Below are 12,115 nucleotides of genomic sequence, written 5' to 3'. Positions count from 1 at the left end.
GAATCCTCTTCAGTGAGATGGGAGCTCTTAATAAAAATATCTTTTCTTTCAGCATCAACCAGGCAAGGAAAAGCCTCAAGAAAGAGCTGTGTAATTGTAATAAGGTGGAGTTAACATAGTGTGGCAGAGGTATAATTGGCTAGCCAGCGTGAAATTGCGGTTGGGGGCCGATCGCGGCAGTGGCCTGTTTCCCGTCCACTCCCAGGCCTGCTTACTGCGCCTGCCTGATGACCCGAAAATCCTGCCCATATGTTTACTTAAATGCAGGTTTATTTTGATTAGGGTCATCATAAAACAACTTCACACCTTTAGCTTTAGATTGTTGGTGAACAAGTTCAGGTCACTACTTTTGCCCTGAAATTACCTAGGCCAGAATTTTACGTTCAGCATGCAGGAACACGCCCAACATGCTGGAACGTAATATGATGCACGATGATGTCGGGTGTGCGTCCCGACGTCATCGCACCCTCGTGCAACATTTCGTTCAGCGGGCATGCGCCACAGTCAGCTGCGCGTCCGCCGATAACTGAAAGGTCTATTAAGGCCATTAATGACCTAATTAACTTGAAATTCCCATTGAGCCCGCCCGACGAGGGCAAAATTCAGCCACTAATGTGTTAATGGAGAACATCTCCTTTGGGTCAAAATATCCAGATCATACTACTGTATATTTTTCACTTAAGACTATTTGATTGGTTATGTAAATCTAACACTGTATAAGCATCTTTGAACTGATTTTTTAATGATTTAATGTAAAAATGATAGTAAATTACTAGAATAACACAGAGCGCCAATTCCTACAGAATGGATATGCATTTTGGTTACTGTCAGCTTTTCCAAAAGGGGAAAGCACTGAACATCTTTTCAAGTTCACTATCTCTACTCTAGCAACTGAAGTAGAAACAACAGGAATGGAATCTGTTCAGCCTGTTCTCTTTGAGTTCAACTCCATACAGTTGGTAAGTAAATTGTCTAGTATCATGTTTGATGCTTGCATGTGTGGCAAGTAACATTCGCCCCACACAATCTCCAACAAGGGAGCATCTAAGCATCTCCCTTTGACAATCAGCAGCATTACCATTGCTGAATCCCCCCCGCTATCAATGTCCTGGGAGTTACCATTGTCTAGAAACTGAACCGGACCAGCCAGATAAATACTGTGGCAACAAGAGCATGTCAGAGGCTGGGAATTCAGCAGAGATTAACTCACCTTTTGACTCCCCAAAGCCTATCCACCATCTACGAGGCACAAGTCAGGAGTGTGATGGAATACCCTCCACTTGCCTGGATGAGTGCAGCTCCAACAACACTTAAGAAGCTCGATACCATCCACGACAAAGCAGCCCACTTAACTGGCAACAAGCCACCACATTGAACATTCACTCCCTCCACCACCGATGCACAGCGGCAGCAGTGTGTACCATCTACATTTTGCACTGTAGCAACTTAACAAGCAACACCTCCTTCCACAGATTTCTGTGATGGTCGTACGTCTGGTCTCCAATGATCCAGAGACTGGAAGTTTGTGCCTTTGTGTTAGCAGCAAATGTGTATATGTGGCTTTCTATTCTATCATCTAAATTGCTAATAAATAAAGTGGATAGCTGAGGCCCTATTAAAGATCCTTGTTGGACACCACTATCCTTACTCTCCGTCTCTTGTCGCTCAGCCTAATTCCTAACCAGGTCAATAATTTGTCTTCAATTCCATGAGCTTCAAGTTTAGCTAACAGTCTCTTATGAGAGATTTTATCAAATGCCTTGTGTCCATCTGAACAACATTCACAGTGATTCCCCTCTCCACTATTATAGTCATCTTTTCAAAACATTCAATCCAGTTTGTAGGCATTGCTTACCCATGCTGGATCTCTCTCATCAGCTAAAGATTTTCAAGGTGTTCAGTCACTCTCTTTAATTATAGGCTTGAATAATTTCCTGACAACAGATTTTAGCTAACTGGCCTATAATTCCCTGGTTTCCCAGTCTCACCTTTCTTAAATATTGATGTGACATGCATAATTTTCCAATCTAAAGGAATTGTCCCTGAATCAAGAGAAATTTGGAAGATGATAGGGCATCTGCAACATTAACAGCTACTTCCTGAAAAACTCTGAAATGGAAGCCATCTCAGGATTTGTCATTTTTTAGTGCCATTATTTTCCTCATTACTGTTACTTGAGTCCCGGTCCCTCATTCAGTATTTCTTTCCTTGGGATGTCTGGCATACAATCTTTTTCCACTATTGTAAATACGAACGCAAATTAACTATTCAATGGGCCCAATTTTAACTCTGTGCAAGTGGATGGGTTTTGAATGAATTAAAATCATGCCCAACATGTCTGCCATTTCCTCATTTTCATTGCTGATATCACTTATCAGTTTTGGAGGAGCCCCACATTGCACTTAATCATCTCTTTTTCCTAACATAATTATAACAATATTTTGTGTTTATATTCCTTGCAAGTTTCTTTCCATACTCCCCTTTTGTGGCTCTATGTGTTTTTTTACCCTTCGATGTTCTTTGTATCTCTCCCATTTGCCAGGATCTGTGCCTGTTTTTTGTACTTAAGTATGCTTTTTAGCTGGTTCGATGTTGTCTCGTACCTCTTTAATTATCCATGTTTTTTTTTTAAGCAAGCAGAGTTCTTGACTTTTAGGGGAAGAATCAGGTTTTATATCACGTTAAATTATTTTTTTTGAACGCCACCCACTGATCCTCCTTTGTTTTACCCATTAACAGACTTACACAGTTTACTGTAGACAGTTTCATCTCATAGCATTGAAGTCATTAAATTTAGTTAGATTTACCTAAATCTAGAATCGTAAGCAGTTGTTTTGCATTTCTCCTTTTCAAAAGCTTGATCATACTTTAATCACGAATTGATAAATGTTAATGCACCATTTAGGCTGTTAATTAAATCTGGGTCATTGCTCATTACGAAATCTAATATGGCATGCTCCCTTTGCTCCCTTGTTAGTTCTAGGATGTATAACTTCCGATCTCCAAAGGGCCATACTCAGGAGGTACCCCAGGAGATGTGCTGAGGGACCCACCCCCTCCCAAGAAGTCCCATGCAAGGACGGCACAAGAATTGCCCAGGAAGTTCAAACTTCTAATGAGCAATTACCTGGCACTTGGAACCAACTGATTTAAATCGGAGACTTTGGATGGTTCCGACTGTCTTGCCAGAATAGTTGTTACCCAGGAAATGTTAGAAGAATTAAAAACACTTCTAACTCCTGGGTAGCTATAGTACTGACACCCCTGAACCCCCCACAGGACCTCCTGACTACCTTTCCCACTCCCTGACTATGCTTTGGACCCACCCCCCCCACCCGACTACCCTCACGACCCCCCCCAACTACCCACCAGCCTCCACTATCTCCCAATCCCCCAACTACTCCCCAACCAACAACCTGACCCCCCAAACTGACCACCCAACCTATCCTATCCCCTCCACTGACCACCCAACCCCTGACTCATCCTACCCACCCCACTGACCAGCCGACCCATTCAACCCATCCTTCCCCCCCCAGCCCCCTTCACTGACCACCTGTAAAAGCTAGTACTTTAAAAATGTGGGCGTGGCTTCCTTTCCTCTAACTCTGCTGCCTAGACTGGAGGCCTGGGGAACCTGCTGCAGTGCACTATTCTCACCCAGCCCAAGTTGGCCAGTCAGGCAAAAAAAGGTGCAGCTACATTCCAGTATAAGTAAAAAAGGAGTGGAGTGGCAATCCTACTGTGATTGCCATGCCTCAGAAGTTAAGGCCCATTATTTCATAGACCACAAGCTATTAATTTGATAGAGGGTTTGAGGATTTCTGACCAGCCTACATTAATAATATTTAAGTGGATGGAGAGAATTTTATCTGATAAAAATATAGAAAATATGTAATTGAGGTCTAAGCATCATATATGTTGGCAATCAAGACTGCACATATTTGAAAATTATGCATAGTGTATAATGATATTGGGGGCTGGCTGGCTCAGTTGGTTATGTGGTAAGCGCGTGGTCCAGAATAACGTCAACAGCACAGATTCGATTTCTGTTCCAGGTGAGGTAGACTTGGGACCCACCTCCTTGCCCTGCCCCTGAGAATAGAAGGCAATGGCAAACCACCACTGACAAAGACTGCCAAGAGAAGAAGTTCAGGATGAAGCATCACAGACAATGAGCCAAAGACCTATCTTTGGGCAAAGCACACATATCATAATGATATTCTGTAATTTTGTGAAGTCTATGCAGTGCGTAAATGCATGTGATAGATATATTGATGAAAGTTAAGCATAACACACCATTCAATCCTCATTCACGCTATATCATCCAAAAATAAAAAGTGGGTCTACACTCACTGACTATAGCCCAACAAATCATTTTTCAAAGGCTTCCTGATTAATATTTCTAGTTCAAAAACAAAATTTGCTGGAAAAGCTCAGCAAGCCTGACAGCATCTGTGGAGAGGAAGACAGAGCTAATGTTTCGAAACGTTAACTCCGTCTTCCTCTCCACAGATACTGTCAGACTTGCTAAATTTTTCCAGCAATTTTTGTTTTTGTTTCAGATTTCGAGCATCCGCAGTATTTTGCTTTTATCTTAATATTTCTAGTTATTCAGTGAGCTTAAGATCATAAGACGTAGGAGCAGAAGTAGGCCTTTCGGCTCATCAAGTTTGCTCCGCCATTCAACGAGATCATGGTTGATCTGATAATTCTCAACTCCACTTTCCTGCCTTTTCCCCATAACTCTTGACTCCCTTACTGATTAAAAAACTGTCTATCTCTGCCTTGAATATACTTAACAACCCAGGTTCTCCAGCCCTCTGCAGTAAAGAATTCCACAGATTAACTACCTTCAAAGAGAAGAAATTCTTCCTCATCTCTGTTTTAAATGGGCGACCCCTTGCTCTGAGACTATGCCCTCTGGTCCTAGACTCTCCCACAAGGATAAACTACCTCTCAGCATGTACCCTGTCAAGCCCCCTAAGAATCTTGTATGTTTAAATAAGGTCTCCTCTCATTCTTCTAAACTCCAATGAGTACAGGTCCAACTTACTCAACATCTCCTCATAAGAAAATCCCTCCATACCCGGGATCAACCTAGTGAACCTTCTCTGGACTGCCTCCAATGCCAGTATATCTTTCCCTAGATAAAGAGACCAGAACTGTTCGCAGTATTCTAGGTGTAGTCTAACTAGTGCCTTGTACAATTTTAGCAAGTCTTCCCTATTTTTATACTCCATTCCCTTTGAAATAAAGGCCAACATTCCATTTGCCTTTCCTATTACCTATTGAACTTGTATGTTAGCTTTTTGGGATTCATGCACAAGGACTTCCAAATTCCTCTTGCTGCAGTCTTTCTCCATTTAAATAATACTAAGCTCCTCTTTTCTTCCTGCCAAAGTGCATAATCTCACATTTTCCCACATTATCTTCCATCTGCCTCTTTTTTGTCCACTCACTTAACATGTATATATCCCTCTGTAGAACTCCTTGTGTCATCCTTACCACTTGCCTTCTCACCTATTTTTGGATCGTCCGCAAATTTGGCAACAGTATTTTCACTTCCCTCATCTAAGTCGTTAATATATATTGTAAATAATTGAGGCCACAGCACTGATCCCTGTGGCACTCCACTAGTTACAGGTTGCCATCCTGAAAATGCCACCCTTATCCTAACTCTCTGTCTTCTATTAGTTAGCTAATCCTCTATCCATGCTAATATACAACCCCCAACACCATGGGCTCTTGTCTTATTGGGTAGCCTTATGTGCGGTACCTTACTGAATGCCTTTTGGAAATCCAAATATATTACATCTACTGGTTCCCCTTTATCTATCCTGCTTGTTACCTCCTCAAAGAATTCCAATAAAGTTGTCAGGCATGATTTTCCCTTCATGAAGCCATGCTGACTCTACTTGATTAGATTATTTAATTCTAAATGCTCTGCTATTACAACCTTTACAATATACTCTAACATTTTCCCAATAACAGATGTTAAGCTAATTGTTACCTGTTTTTTTTGTCTGCCTCGCGTTTTGAATAAGAGTGTTATGTTCACAGTTTTCAAATCCTCTAGGACTTTTTCAGAGTCTAAGGATTCTTGGAAGATTACTACCGGTACATCCACTATTTCTGCAGCTACTTTATTTAATATCCTAGGATGCAACCCATCAGGTCCACTGACTTATCGGCCTTTACCTCCATTAGTTTCCCTAGTACTTTTTCTATAGTGATAGTTATTGTATTTATTTCCTCCCCCTCTTTTGCCCCTTGATTATTTAGTATTGGAATGCTATTAGTGTCTTCTACTGTGAAGATTGATGCAAAGCATTTATTCAACTCCTCTGCCATTTCCTGGTTCCCCATTATTATTTCTCCATCCTCATTCTTTAAGGGCCTATGTTCACTTTGGTCTCTCTCTTCCTTTTTATATATTTAAAGAAGCTTTAACTGTCCGTTTTTATATTGCTAGTTTACCCTCAAAGTTTATTTTCTCCCTCTTTATTATTTTTTGGTTATCTTTTGTTGGTTTTTAAAACTTTCCCAATGCTCTGGCTTATCTCTAATCTTTGCCACATTGTATGTCTTTTCTTTCAATTTGATATTATCCTTAACTTCCATGGCTAACCATGGTTAGTTTATTCCTTTTCTTGAATCCTTCTTCCTCACTGGGATATATCCTTGTTGTGAGTCATGAACTATTTTCTTAAACGTCTGCCTTTGTTCATCAAACGTTTTTTCTGCTAAGGCCCTATCCCAGTCCACTCCTGCCAACTCTGTCCTCATTCCTTTGTAATTACCCATATTTAAGTTTAGCACAGTTGTTTCTGACCCAAGTTTCTCACTCAAACTGAATGCTAAATTCTATTATATTATGGTCACTGTTTCCTAGGGCATCTTTTCATCTGAGATCATTTATTAAACCTGCCTCATTACCAGATCCAAAAAAGCCTGATCCCTGGTTGGATCCACAACATATTGTTCTAGGATAAAAACAAAAAAACTGCGGATGCTGGAAATCCAAAACAAAAACAGAATTACCTGGAAAAACTCAGCAGGTCTGGCAGCATCGGCGGAGAAGAAAAGAGTTGACGTTTCGAGTCCTCATGACCCTTCGACAGAACTTGAGTTCGAGTTCAAGAAAGAGTTGAAATATAAGCTGTTTTAAGGTGTGTGGGGGGGCGGAGAGAGAGAGAGAGAGAGAGAGAGAGAAGTGGAGGGGGGGTGTGGTTGTAGGGACAAACAAGCAGTGATAGAAGCAGATCATCAAAAGATGTCAACAACAATAGAACAAAAGAACACATAGGTGTTAAAGTTGGTGATATTATCTAAACGAATGTGCTAATTAAGAATGGATGGTAGGGCACTCAAGGAATAGCTCTAGTGGGGGTGGGGAGAGCATAAAAGATTTTAAAATATTTAAAAATAATGGAAATGGGTGGGAAAAGAAAAATCTATATAATTTATTGGAAAAAAAAGGAAGGGGGAAACAGAAAGGGGGTGGGGGTGGGGGTGGGGGAGGGAGCTCACGACCTAAAGTTGTTGAATTCAATATTCAGTCTGGAAGGCTGTAAAGTGCCTAGTCGGAAGATGAGGTGTTGTTCCTCCAGTTTGCGTTGGGCTTCACTGGAACAATGTAGCAAGTCAAGGACAGACATGTGGGCAAGAGAGCAGGGTGGAGTGTTAAAATGGCAAGCGACAGGGAGGTTTGGGTCATTCTTGCGGACAGACCGCAGGTGTTCTGCAAAGTGGTCGCCCAATTTACGTTTGGTCTCTCCAATGTAGAGGAGACCACATTGGGAGCAGCGAATGCAGTAGACTAAGTTGGGGAAATGCAAGTGAAATGCTGCTTCACTTGAAAGGAGTTTTTGGGCCCTTGGACGATGAGGAGAGAGGAAGTGAAGGGGCAGGTGTTGCATCTTTTGCGTGGGCATGGGGTGGTGCCATAGGAGGGGGTTGAGGAGTAGGGGGTGATGGAGGAGTGGACCAGGGTGTCCTGGAGGGAGGGATCCCTACGGAATGCCGATAGGGGGGGTGAAGGGAAGATGTGTTTGGTGGTGGCATCATGCTGGAATTGGCAGAAATGGCGGAGGATGATCCTTTGAATGCGGAGGCTGGTGGGGTGATAAGTGAGGACAAGGGGGGACCCTATCATGTTTCTGGGAGGGAGGAGAAGGCGTGAGGGCGGATGCACGGGAAATGGGCCGGACACGGTTGAGGGCCCTGTCAACGACCGTGGGTGGAAAACCTCAGTTAAGGAAGAAGGAGGACATGTCAGAGGAACTGTTTTTGAAGGTAGCATCATCGGAACAGATGCGACGGAGGCGAAGGAACTGAGAGAATGGGATGGAGTCCTTACAGGAAGCGGGGTGTGAGGAGCTGTAGTCGAGGTAGCTGTGGGAGTCGGTGGGTTTGTAATGGTTATTGGTGGACAGTCTATCACCAGAGATTGAGACAGAGAGGTCAAGGAAGGGAAGGGAAGTGTCAGAAATGGACCACGTGAAAATGATGGAGGGGTGGAGATTGGAAGCAAAATTAATAAATTTTTCCAAGTCCCGACGAGAGCATGAAGCGGCACCGAAGTAATCATCGATGTACCGGAGAAAGAGTTGTGGAAGGGGGCCGGAGTAGGACTGGAACAAGGAATGTTCCACCTACCCCATAAAGATACAGGCATAGCTGGGGCCCTTGCGGGTACCCATAGCCACACCTTTTATTTGGAGGAAGTGAGAGGAGTTGAAGGAGAAATTGTTCAGCGTGAGAACAGGTTCAGCCAGACGGAGGAGAGTAGAGGTGGATGGGGATTGTTCGGGCCTCTGTTCGAGGAAGAAGCTAAGGGCCCGCTTCCATCCTGGTGGGGGATGGTCATCCATGGTGAAGAGGAAGCGGTTGGGGCCAGGGAACTGGAAATTGTTGATGTGACGTAAGGTGTCAGAGGAATCACGGATGTAGGTGGGAAGGGACTGGACAAGGGGAGAGAGAAGGGAGTCAAGATAACGAGAAATGAGTTCTGTGGGGCAGGAGCAAGCTGAGACGATCGGTCTACCGGGGCAGTTCTGTTTGTGGATTTTGGGTAGGAGATAGAAGCGGGCCGTCCGAGGTTGGGCGACTATCAGGTTGGAAGCTGTGGGAGGAAGATCCCCAGAGGAGATGAGGTCAGTGACAGTCCTGGAAACAATGGCTTGATGTTCAGTGGTGGGGTCATGGTCCAGGGAGAGGTAGGAGGAAGTGTCTGCGAGTTGACGCTCAGCCTCCGCGAGGTAGAGGTCTGTGCGCCAGACAACAACAGCACCACCCTTGTCAGCGGGTTTGATGACAATGTCAGGGTTGGACCTGAGAGAATGAAGTGCAGTAAGTTCAGAGAGAGACAGGTTAGAGTGGGTGAGAGGAGCAGAGAAATTGAGACAACTAATGTCGCACCGACAGTTCTCAATGAAAAGATCAAGAGAAGGTAAGAATCCAGAGGGAGGGGTCCAGGTGGAGGGAGAATATTGGAGATGGGTAAAAGGATCCGTTGAACTGGGAGAGGACTCCTGCCTAAAGAAGTGAGCCCGGAGACGAAGACGGCGGAAGAAGAGTTCAGCATCATGCCGAGCCCGAAATTCATTGAGGTGAGAGCGTAAGGGTATGAAACTAAGTCCTTTGCTGAGCACTGAACGTTCAGCATCGGAGAGGGGAAGGTCAGGGGGTATAGAGAGTACATGGCTAGGGTTGGGATTGGAAGATGGGGTGGGGACGGAGGGACGGGCAGGGGTGGAGTTTCCTAGATGGGTGTTGGTGTCGATGAGTTGTTGGAGCTTGCGTTCCTTAGCACTTGAGAGAAAGAGAAAAAGTTTCTTGTTGAGGCGTCGGATGAGCCGAAGAATAAAATGAAACTGGGGGCACGCGCAGCTTTGAAAAAGGGTACGGCAGTGCTGCTGGAGGGAGAGGTCGAGTGTGTTCATATGGCGGCGCATGGCACTGAGTGTGGATTTCAGAATGTGATGGGAACAGCAGTCCGAGAAAGGTTTTATGTCCCGGAGATACCTGTAATCCTGGGTGGGTTCGAAACATGAGGGGTGGAATTTCAGTTGAAATCCACGTGGGGTAAGTCGGAGACGGAGACAGTCACTGAGAAAGGAGATATGGCTGTGAAAGCTGGTTTTAGTAAACACCTTGTCAAACACCAGGAGGGAAATGGAAAGCAATGAAGGTGAGCAAGGCAAAAGAGTGGAACGGAAATCTTGTCGCAGAAAAGAACAGAACTTCTTCAAGGAGGTAGGCATTTCTTGAAGAGCAGTGGCAGTCAATTAAACACAGGGATAAAAACAAAAAAACTGTGGATGCTGGAAATCCAAAACAAAAACAGAATTACCTGGAAAAACTCAGCAGGTCTGGCAGCATCGGCGGAGAAGAAAAGAGTTGACATTTCGAGTCCTCATGACCCTTCGACAGAACTTGAGTTCGAGTCCAAGAAAGAGTTGAAATATAAGCTGGTTTAAGGTGTGTGGGGGGGCGGAGAGAGAGAGAGAGAGAAGTGGAGGGGGGGGTGTGGTTGTAGGGACAAACAAGCAGTGATAGAAGCAGATCATCAAAAGATGTCAACAACAATAGAACAAAAGAACACATAGGTGTTAAAGTTGGTGATATTATCTAAACGAATGTGCTAATTAAGAATGGATGGTAGGGCACTCAAGGAATAGCTCTAGTGGGGGTGGGGAGAGCATAAAAGATTTTAAAATATTTAAAAATAATGGAAATAGGTGGGAAAAGAAAAATCTATATAATTTATTGGAAAAAAAAAGGAAGGGGGAAACAGAAAGGGGGTGGGGATGGGGGAGGGAGCTCACGACCTAAAGTTGTTGAATTCAATATTCAGTCTGGAAGGCTGTAAAGTGCCTAGTCGGAAGATGAGGTGTTGTTCCTCCAGTTTGCGTTGGGCTTCAGCCATATCTCCTTTCTCAGTGACTGTCTCTGTGTTTAATTGACTGCCACTGCTCTTCAAGAAATGCCTACCTCCTTGAAGAAGTTCTGTTCTTTTCTGCGACAAGATTTCCGTTCCACTCTTTTGCCTTGCTCACCTTCATTGCTTTCCATTTCCCTCCTGGTGTTTGACAAGGTGTTTACTAAAACCAGCTTTCACAGCCATATCTCCTTTCTCAGTGACTGTCTCCGTCTCCGACTTACCCCACGTGGATTTCAACTGAAATTCCACCCCTCATGTTTCGAACCCACCCAGGATTACAGGTATCTCCGGGACATAAAACCTTTCTCGGACTGCTGTTCCCATCACATTCTGAAATCCACACTCAGTGCCATGCGCCGCCATATGAACACACTCGACCTCTCCCTCCAGCAGCACTGCCGTACCCTTTTTCAAAGCTGCGCGTGCCCCCAGTTTCATTTTATTCTTCAGCTCATCCGACGCCTCAACAAGAAACTTTTTCTCTTTCTCTCAAGTGCTAAGGAACGCAAGCTCCAACAACTCATCGACACCAACACCCATCTAGGACCCTCCACCCCTGCCCGTCCCTCTGTCCCCACCCCATCTTCCAATCCCAACCCCAGCCGTGTATTCACTATACCCCCTGACCTTCCCCTCTCCGATGCTGAACGTTCAGTGCTCAGCAAAGGACTTAGTTTCATACCCTTACGCTCTCACCTCAATGAATTTCGGGCTCGGCATGATGCTGAACTCTTCTCCCGCCGTCTTCGTCTCCGGGCTCACTTCTTTGGGCAGGAGTCCTCTCCCAGTTTAACGGATCCTTTTACCCATCTCCAATATTCTCCCTCCACCTGGACACCTCCCTCTGGATTCTTACCTTCTCTTGATCTTTTCATTGAGAACTGTCGGTGCGACATTAGTCGTCTCAATTTCTCTGCTCCTCTCACCCATTCTAACCTGTCTCTCTCTGAACTTACTGCACTCCATTCTCTCAGGTCCAACCCTGACATTGTCATCAAACCCGCTGACAAGGGTGGTGCTGTTGTTGTCTGGTGCACTGACCTCTACCTCGCGGAGGCTGAGCGTCAACTCGCAGACACTTCCTCCTACCTCTCCCTGGACCATGACCCCACCAATGAACATCAAGCCATTGTTTCCAAGACTGTCACTGACCTCATCTCCTCTGGGGAT

At 44.6% G+C, this 12,115-nt stretch overlaps 1 protein-coding gene across 1 annotated transcript in view; it reads right to left on the bottom strand.

The window, feature by feature from the left end:
* LOC121276315 (calcium-binding mitochondrial carrier protein Aralar2-like) overlaps positions 1-12,115 on the bottom strand; it is a 280,042-nt gene that overhangs the window by 2,280 nt on the left and 265,647 nt on the right. The gene's annotated exons all lie outside the window — the stretch shown is intronic.

The sequence above is a fragment of the Carcharodon carcharias genome, chromosome 3 (genome assembly GCF_017639515.1).
Source record: "Carcharodon carcharias isolate sCarCar2 chromosome 3, sCarCar2.pri, whole genome shotgun sequence".
NCBI classification, from domain to species: Eukaryota; Metazoa; Chordata; class Chondrichthyes; order Lamniformes; family Lamnidae; genus Carcharodon; species Carcharodon carcharias.
The sequence above is the reverse complement of the archived record's forward strand: the minus strand, read 5'-3'. Positions and strand labels throughout refer to the sequence as shown.